The 10,293-nt window shown below is 42.2% G+C and overlaps 1 long non-coding RNA gene across 1 annotated transcript in view; it reads right to left on the bottom strand.

Moving 5' to 3' along the window:
- LOC129464475 (uncharacterized) overlaps positions 1 to 9,862 on the bottom strand; it is a 42,368-nt gene extending 32,506 nt beyond the window's left edge. The window contains exon 1 of the long non-coding RNA XR_008651604.2: positions 8,461 to 9,862. This is a non-coding gene — a long non-coding RNA (uncharacterized lncRNA). The remainder of the gene's footprint in view (positions 1 to 8,460) is intronic.
- Positions 9,863 to 10,293: the final 431 nt, after the last annotated feature.

Raw genomic sequence — 10,293 nt, forward strand, 5'->3', positions numbered from 1 at the left:
TAATAAATGTGAGGTATCATAGGCACCATATTCATTTGCAATCACAAGGACAAGCAGATGTAGTAGTTTTTGACTTTTTGTTATTTCAACTATATATCAGTCTGTTTTCACACTGCTGATAAAGACATACCCGAGACTGGGAAGAAAAAGAGGTTTAATTGGACTAACAGTTCCACATGGCTGGGGAGGCCTCAGAATCATGGCAGGAGACGAAAAGCACTTCTTACATGGTGGCAGCAAGAGAAAAATGAGGAAGAAACAAAAGCAGAAAACCCTAATAAACTCATCAGATCTCGTGAGACGTATTCACTGTCACAAGAATAGCACAGGAAAGACCAGTCCCCATGATCCATTTACCTCCCGCTAGGTCCCTCCTACACTTGGGAATTCTGGAAGCTACAATTCAAGTTGAGATTTCGGTGGGGACACAGCCAAACCATGTCAATCTACAACTTAGAGTTCCATCCTCTCAATGCTGGAAAAGTTGGAATGTTTCATATTTTATGGTAGAATAGAGTCTACGGATTGGAAGATAAGACACTAAAGTGCATTAACCATCAAAAACTGTGAAGGAGGCTGGGCGCCATGGCTCATGCCTGTAATCCCAGCACTTTGGGAGGCCGAGGCAGGTGGATCACGAGGTCAGGAGATCGAGACCATCCTGGCTAACACGGTGAAACCCTGTCTCTACTAAAAATACAAAAAATTAGCCGGGCATGGTGGCACACGCCTGTAGTGACAGCTACTCAGGAGGCTGAGGCAGGAGAATCGCTTGAACCCAGGAGGCAGAGGTTGCAGTGAGCTGAGATCACGCCACTGCACTCCAGCTTGGGCGACAGAGCACTACTCCATCTCAAAAAACAAAACAAAACAAACAAACAAACAAACAAAACTGCGAAGGGTCTGAGAGTTCACCCTTCTTGCAAACTAACCAGTTAGCCTGACAAAAGTTTCATGAATGCTGGTAGAAGACACAAGACTCCTGGGTCACAGACAAAGAATAGTTTAGTACTCATGACAATGGCAGTAGCAAAAGTATTAGCATTTTTTGTACCAGTTAACCAGGCCTCCATTTTTGCAAAGTGATGCAAAGAGGACCAGATGGTAGCTACATGTTCAGTGATTGTGCTATAGAAGAGGAATATTTAATTTAGGGAATCTGAATCCTTTATAATGGGCAGTGAGCATGCCTGGCCTTTGCTCCAGAGAGAGACACTGGTTCTATGTTCCAAGACTGTTCACAACACAAATATCCCTGAAAAGATAATTCAGAATGAAGGACAGTTAGTTGCTCACTCACAAGAGATGCAGAAATACAAAAAGTCTCTGGAGAATTGACCTCCAACAATAAGAATTCAATCATTAGAGAAAGTACTTCAGGGTACCCTGAATTCTTCAAAGAAAATGTTGGCTAATTTATTAGAAATCTCTGCTTTTCCAGGTCCAAGTTTTACATTAATACGTGTATATAAAAATGTATACATTTTCTCAATTTGAGTCAGAATACCAAAAACTACACAACAACACTTGTATTGATTAACAGAAAACAGACGTGGCAAGGATTAGCACACTACATGCATGTGCTGGACCTCCCTGTAAATCACCTCATGTAATCAATGACAATCCAACTGTTACCATCTATTTCAAATGATGAGTTCTTGTCCATGAAATTTATTTCTTATTTATCAAGGTAACAGGAGTAGAAATGAATCAATCTTCAAACCAACTGCTCATAATCACAAAGTACATTTTATTAATGTGCTAGAAGAACCAATATTGGAAAGTTTTATTTGGCTTCCAACTTGACCCTACTTAGAAATAAGGTGACAGTATATTCCACTTCAAAAAATATGTATTCCCCATCAGCTCAATAGCCCAAGCCAAAATATACATCATCCTAGATTCCACTCTCCTTGTTACTCTTCTCACATGTGGTCAGTTGCCCACTTCTGCCATCTTTGTTTAATAACTAGTTATCATATCTGCTTCTGAACAAGACTGTGCCTTTTATTTGTATCAACTGCACCTCCCATTATGCTGATGCATAGTAAGCATACAATAAAGATTTGTGAAATGAATAGATCTACTGCTTTATCAATGTCAGAAAATAATGCACATGGGAATGTAAATTGGTACATCCATTATGGAAACCCATATGGAGATTCTTCAAAAAAATTTGAAAATAACTACCATATTATCCACCAATCTCATCTCTGAGCATACCGCATATATCCAATGGAAATGAAATCCATGTGTCAAAGAGATATCTGCACTCCCATGTTCATTGCAGCATTATTCATAATAGCCAAAAGATGGAATCAGCCTAAATGTCCAACGATGGAGGGATGGATAAAGGAAATGTGATATATATGTACAGTGGAATACTATTCAGCCTTAAAAAAGAAACTCTGTCATTTGTGAAACATGGGTGAACCTGGAGGACATTATGTTAACTGAAATAAGCCAGGCACAGAAAGACAAATATCACACGTGGAATCTAACGAAGTTGAACTCACAGAAGCAGAAAGTAGAATGGTGGTTACAAGGAACTGGTGGGGAGGGAGGTGGAGGTTGGAGACATGTTTGTCAAAGTATACAAAATTTCAACTGGACAGGAGTAGTAAGTCCAAGAGTTCTATTGTGCAATATGGTGACTACAATTAATAACAATGTACAGTATTGTATTCTGGAAAATTTCTAAGAGAGTAGATTTTAAGTGTCCTCACCACAAAAATCATAAATATGCATGTGAAAATTAGCTACATTTAGCCATTCCAAATATATGCAGATTTTAAAATATTACATTGTACACAATAAATGTATACAATTTTTGTTTAATTTTTTCAAATAAGCTTTTTTAAACAGAAAACTCCATTAAAAATGAAAAGGAAATTGTAAAACCACAGTGCACAAAGAGAGATATGGAAAAAATTGATTTTTCCTGGCAAACGTGCGCTTTATCTTTCTAACAACTATAGATATTTTCACATAATCGATAATACAGGCACACATTTTGTGTACTGGTAAACACAAACCCCATTCAAAATGGTGAAATTTTTTCCTGCAGCTCCTGTTAGCAACCTGGTTGCACTTATCTGTTAAACATTAGTTTCCTAGAGAAGAAGATACTATCATTTCAAACTGCAGCAAACAAAATATTCTACAGGACATATAAATCCTGTATAAAACCTGAACTTTGAGCTACGAAATTCTGGTGGCTTTCTCAACCCAGTCAGTTTGACGCTGTGAAATCCTAGACTATACCAGAAATGCTCATTCATTTTAAGGTATGTGTGTTTATTTAGGGCTATTTTGCTTTTAACCAAGTGGTTATCCTCAAAATATACGGCTTCTGTCGGGGAGGATAAAAGGAGAAAAATGAAAGTTTAATCTCCAGTTCTCATGGGAAAAATCTGAAGAGCAGTTGTCCTCCTTTAAAAAAAGTTAATAAAAAATGTTTTCATGAAAAGATAAGATCCTGGCATGTTAAGAAAATTTAACCATTTTAATCTGATGCAATAAGTTCCTCTAAAATAGATACTGCATTTGCTATCCAATGGGCAGTGGTTTGGGAGAGCATTTCTGAAAGATCCTTCGGTTAGTAGTTGTCCAGGACAGAATTTACCTCGGGAACAACGATATCCACACACAGTGACCGTTCCCACCATTCTTTTGACTACACAGCTTACACTAAGGTAATAAAAACATCAGCTATGTTTTCAGGATGCAGTCAAGACCCCATCCAAAAATAAAATAAAACCTACATTTTAAATTAACTTAAATGTCTATATTTTATTCAATTTGCTTCTTCAGTGCTAATGTTCATCTGTCAAATAAAAACTGTACAATGTTTACAGTCCAAATAAGAAGAAAATGAAGCACAATGATCAGGAAGCTTCTTCAGACAAGTTACATTCATAACTCCAACCGTAGCATAAAATGTTTGAAACTTAATTTTTCAGGTTTTGATGCACTTTTCCAACATATATGTCTAATTTTTATATTTTAAATCACATAAGCACTACAGGAACAAATATAAATAATAAATAAAATAATCTTTCAGCCTACCTATCCTGACTTCATACCCCCAAACACTTTTTTCTACACATTTGCATAGAAAATACTAGAATGTTTGAGTGTCTATTATATAGAGTATCATTTATTCAACAGAAAGAGCTACCAAGTGAAATGGTACACATTAGAAGAGAGTGATTTCGCAATTGCTGGATCACTTGACTGTGACTTGAGAGAAGGTTTCTAGAAGAAATTCAAAGTTTGGATGAATGCCTGAGGGTAGTCTCTTCTTACCTTAATCTACATGTTTCTAACCCATCATTATCTCAAAGTTATGACACACACATACACACACACACACACACACACCCCACACACAGTTTCTCGACTTCACTGAAACCCACTGTCCCCTAAGGATACTGCTTCTCCTCTCAAGCAGGGGCTGGGAGATGTTTTCCGTCAAACTCCAAATATCCCAGCATCAGAACCAAGGCAACGTCCTCCTGACTACCCAGTGCCACTTGCAGACAAGTGACTGCACTCTCTTTCGTAAGCTGCTCCTTTGAGTAGTTGACAATAAGAGCCTCTTCTCCCTCTAGTCCTCACTTAATCATTTGGTCATTCCTTAAAGAATTTAGCACCCAACTCATAGTCTCCTTTTCACCCAACCCTACCATCGTGCTAAGCAGATTTAACATCACCTAGATGCACCATCAACACCTTGCCCAGCAGTTCCTTACCCTGATACCCACTGATAGTTGTCATAATTCACCTCAAGCACCAACTTCCACAGTCACACCATGAATTTGGTCAACATTGGAAACTGCACTTCAGATAATTCTACAATAATATAAATACCTTCACAAACACCACCACCACCACCTTCAACTTCCCTTTCCAATGGCCTTGTTTTCGTTCCCTCATACAACACTTCTACCTATCAAGAACTGCAATCCAGTGACACTTCGACTTTCTCTACATTCATCAGCCTCCTCAGCTCTCCACATCTCTCCATCAGTACAATGTCACCTCCCTCCCCCATGTCCACCTCCAACTCCTGGCTTCGTATTTTATCTGGCCTATTCCTATTCATCCTTACTCATAGCACTTTCTTAGAAAGGAGCTATCCAGACTTCTAAGCTAGATGAAGTTCTTCTGTTAAGCCATCTTGTAAGTTCTTTGTGCTTTTCTTAGCTATTCTTCAAACACAACAATGATCATATTGCAATTAATGTCATTGTGGATTTGAACATGGAAGGTCTATTTTATCCTAGATTGTAAATTGGTTAAGAGCAGAGATCATGACTGTTTTACTCTCAATTACCTATGTCAACCAACACCATGCCTGGCACATAGAAGGCACTCTAGAAATATATGTGGAGTCACACACACACACACACACACAGACACATTCTTATGCATACACACTCATACACTTACCCATGAAGATTTCTTCCAGTAAATGGGTATCTGTATTATGCAAGCAACGTGAAATCAGAAAGAATATTTTGGGGTTTTTGCTGCCTAACACCAAAACTAATTGCAGCCACTCTTCAAAAAAGTGCAATAACTTTATAAACAGCCACATCCTGATTCTTACTGTAGAAAGCTCTCCATTCTCTGCTGAATATTCATCTGTTGGGAGGGACACTCGCCTAGAAGCTCAGCACTTTCTGAAAAGAGAAGCAGCAGGAATAGAAGATGTGTGGAGAGGAAAGAAAGTCAAAGGCAGGCTCCCGCAATGCAAAGGTGCCAGGAAAAGGGGTGCAATCCCAGGCTGTGTAACACAGGATGGAGGAGGGAGATCTCACTTTTGTTGTAAATAGCAGAATTATTTAAAGGTAGCTACATTAGCAATCAGATCTCAAAGATGGTGGAAACCAAAACACCTCCTTTCTCATTAAGGGTAGGGGGCTCCAGCATAATTTCTCTGGACCAGGAAGATGGAGGAGTCTTACTTCTCTTCCCTTCCAACTGCATCCCCCACTCAATCCTAGATTGCACAAAGAAGTCAACACTACCTCCCCCAACACGTTCCAAATCCCTATCTTCACAGCATTGTCAACTGATTCTCTTCATCCAATCTCGGAAACAGTCTGGAAAAAGAAGCAGAAGAGAGAAGAAAGGGGAAAAGTTCAAAAGTACTTTAAACTCTGCCAAAAAAAAATCAATTAATACCAATATACACCGAGAAATGAATGACAGAAATCATCGCAGCAAGGTATTTCCTCATGACTCCTTCAACTGGCCAGAGCCAAACCAAGATGTGCAAATAATCTGAGCAACTGTACACTTTGGCACACCTTTGTGTGCCTACCTTCGACATGTATTTACAGAAGTTGGAAATTGAACAGGGCCGGACCAGGAAAGAACTGACAGAAATGTTCAACTGCATGACCAATGTCCTGAGCTTTAGTCCCAGAGTTGTGTGTTCTACTCTGAAACCCTACAAGTCATAGGACCCATTCACCCCAGAGCCAGTGTAGCCTATTTCTTTGAGATCTCAGTCCCATCCCTCTAATGGTATCGAAGTAACCTCCATTTACATATAGTGCACTTTTTGAAAGGAGCCATGATAGACTTTAATCCAAATTAACAAAAACAAAAACTGGAGTCCAAAGAACTATATAATTAGCATAAATACTGGGACTACACCCTGCCACATAATAAAACAGAAAGCATCAAAATATATAATTATGTATAGCACCTATACACTAGCATAGGTCAAACAGCTGAATGATTTAAAGGAGTTTTGTTTTGTTTTGTTTTAATCAGTCAACTAGGTACTTCTTTTTTTTTTCTTTTTGGATCAATGATAATAACTCAATCCTCTATTTGACAAAGAAGAAGGAGAAGGAAGAGGAAGAAAAAGAAAGTGGGATAAAGGATCAGAAAGGGAGTAAAATAGAAAAAATTAGAGTATGACTCCGGGGTAGACCTGTTTTGTTGTCGCTGGGTTGGTTGGTTGGTTTGTCTGTTGTATTTTTCGTATGTTTCGCCATGTTGGCCAGGCTGGTCTCGAACTCCTAGCCTGAAGTGATCAACCCGCCTCGGCCTCCCAGAGCGCTGGGACTACAGGCGTGAGCCACCACATCCAGCCCCCACATTGCTTCTGGCCTCCGTGGTAGACCTCCCAGACGGGGTGGTCGGGCAGAGGTGCTCCCCACATCCCAAAAGGGGCAGCCGGGCAGAGGCGCTCCTCACTTCCCAGACGATGGGTGGCCGGGCAGAGGCGCTCCTCACTTCCCAGATGGGGCGACCGGGCAGAGACGCTCCCCACCTCCCAGACATGGCGGCGGCCGGGCAGGGGCTGCAATCCCAGCACCCTGGGAGGCCAAGGCAGGCGGCTGGGAGGCGGAGGCTGCAGCGAGCCCAGACCACACCACCGTACTCCAGCCCGGGCAACACCGGGCACCGAGTGAGCGAGACTCCGTCTGCAGTCCCAGCACCTCGGGAGGCCGAGGCAGGCAGAGCACTCGGGGTCAGGAGCTGCAGACCAGCCTGGCCAACATGGCGAAACCGCGCCTCCAGCGAAAGGAGAAAAAGCAGGCAGCGGTGGTGGGGCGCGCCGGCAATACCTGGCAGCCCGCAGGCCGGGGCAGGAGAATCACGGGAGCCGGAGGCAGGGGGGTCTGCAGTGAGCCGACTAGATTCCAGCCCAGGCCACAGAGGGGAAAGGAAGGAAGGGAGGGAGGGAGGGAGGGAGGCAGGCGGGCGGGCGGGCGGGCAGGCAGGCAAGTCAACTAGGTACTTCTTAATGCAGTCACTTTGGCATGATACAAACAAAATCTTTCAAACTACAACACATCTTAGAAACAGCAAATACTACTGCTGTTCACACAGCAAGGAAGGTTACAAGTAAATCTCGCAATATCTCAGGTGTAAAGAAGTATTCTAACAAGTTCCATTTGTATTAAATCAAATCACCAGACTAAGGCATCTATTTTGCACCATTTACTCAGAGCAACAGACAAAAAGACAGGGCTTTGGGTTTATTTACATAAACATTCTTCCACAGGTAGTCAGAGGAGGAAGGAGTACAATGTAATTTGATGGTGGATGAATTTGCCCAAAAAGGAGACTAAAAAAGAAAAGTTATTGTGACCCAACACTCGCTCTTTACTTTTTAAAGTTGTGGGGAAAAGAAATGGCAAAGCTTTCTATTTCTGTAAGCTTTTGTTCTAAAGAATTGAATCAAAAATAACAATACCTAATCATCTCTAAATTACTTTAACTAAAAACACCACTAAAGACCTTATAATTTTTTTTAAAGAGTTCATTCTCATAATTTCTTCCTTGGCCCTGAAAACGATGGTTTAAAAATAGCTTGATTTGCATCTTATTCTTATAATGACTTTCTACAAATACATTTTGAAATGCTTACTTATGGAAAAGCTGTTGCCTGCTTAGCTTTCATCATGTATGAGATCGCACTACTTCGCTCACCTGGAACTGTCCTGTTCTCTGTTCCCAGCAACGTGAAGGACCGTCCGATAAGGAGCCTCCTTGCTAAATGTTACGTTTAAAGTATGTATAGCTACATGTATTTTCAAATGCATAACCGATTTCTCAAGAGAGAAGGGAACTTATGCCAGAAGCAAGGAAAAGATTGAAAGGCAGGGCTGGAAACAGAGCTGGCCCAGTAGCAGCTCCAAATATGGCAAAATGCTAGTGTTATTTAAGACACCAATACAATATCCCTGATGATGAAACAGGAAACGTTCCCTTGCCCCCCTCGCAGGCTGTGCAACAGGAGGAGTGACTCGCTTCTTCTGTGCCCCGCTGCTCAAACCTCTAGGGGAGCATGCTGACGACTGGGTTATGGGGCCCAACCCAACAGCAGTGTCTAGGGGTGAATGTTTACAGCTGAAGCCCCAGTGGGCACACGTGTGTTACAGGGTGCTCTTTTAGTTTTGCCATCTGTAGGAGACTTGTGTTAGTCAGCTCAATTAGACCCCCTGGCTTATCTCAAGGACAGAGGACTTTCTGTATCCCAGGGTCCTTGCCTTGGTGTACAGGAAGAATCAGATCACACGTGGGCTTGGAGAATGAGTGCTTGGTTTTATTGAGTGGAAGTAGCTGTCAGCAGACAGGGGAGGCAGAAGGGAGATGGAGTGGAAAGGTGTATTTTCCTGGAGTCAGGCCACCTAGCGGCCTGGCTCTCCTCTCACCGCGCAGCCAAACTCCATGTCCTTCCGCCAGTCGATGGCCTGCCAGGGTCAGCCTGTGGGCGTGCTCTTCTTGACGTCCTCTGGATGTCCAGCCGCTTGTGTGAGTGCCCACTAGGGTTTCGGGGTTTTTCTAGGCACAGGATGGGGGCGTGGCGGGCCAGGGTGGTCTTGGGAAATGCAACATTTGGGCGCAAAGGCAGGAGTGCCTGCCCTTACCTAGGTCTGTGGACACAGGCACTGGGGTGGAGCCCTCGCCAGAGACCTGCCTTTCTCCTCCCAGCACTTCCCTGCCCCCTCCCTTACCAATAACATCTCCATTTGTAGCTGGGTAACCAGGGTATTCTTCATATAGCTGCAAGTGTCTGGCTAATATATTGATAGAGTTTGGATCTGTGTCCAGGCCCAAATCTCATGTTGAATTGTAATCCCAGTGTTGGGGGTTGGGGGTAGGGCCTGGTGAGAGGTGACTGGATCATGGAGGAGGATTTCTCATGAATGGTTTAGGACCATCCCTTTGGTGCTGTCCGCAAGACAGCGAGTGAATTCTCGAGAGAGAGTTCTGATTGTTTAAGAGTGGGAGGCACCTCGCTCACTCTTTCTTGCTCCTGCTTCAGTCACATGAGGTGCCTGCTCCCATTTCATCTTCCACCATGAGTCAAAGTTCCCTGAAGCCTCCACAGTAGACCCAATATGTTTCCTGTACAGCCTGCAGAACCGTGAGCCAATTAAACCTCTTTTCTTATAAATTACACAGTCTAAGGTATTTCTTTATAGCAATGCAAGAACAGCCTAATACACACATTATGTCTTCAAGTGGGGGTGAAGACATGCTGAACATTTACTTCTTGAAATATCCACTATATAGTCAAGGTGTTGTATGTTTAAAGCATGTATGTGTATAGCTTACACTATTAAAAATTATTGTTTTAGAATAGAAAAAGGAAGAGTGATAAAATATTAGGCCGAACCATATGAAATTGCTGATATTTTATAATTTTTAGGCAACAAAATTCTCGAATGAGAGCTTTGGGTCCAATAAGTTTGCTTTGCCCCAGGCAACTTGCCCCACTAGTGTAATTCAGGGTCAAGCCATGTTCAAGGCCATCAG

This window comes from Symphalangus syndactylus, chromosome 16 (genome assembly GCF_028878055.3).
Source record: "Symphalangus syndactylus isolate Jambi chromosome 16, NHGRI_mSymSyn1-v2.1_pri, whole genome shotgun sequence".
Lineage (NCBI taxonomy): Eukaryota > Metazoa > Chordata > Mammalia > Primates > Hylobatidae > Symphalangus > Symphalangus syndactylus.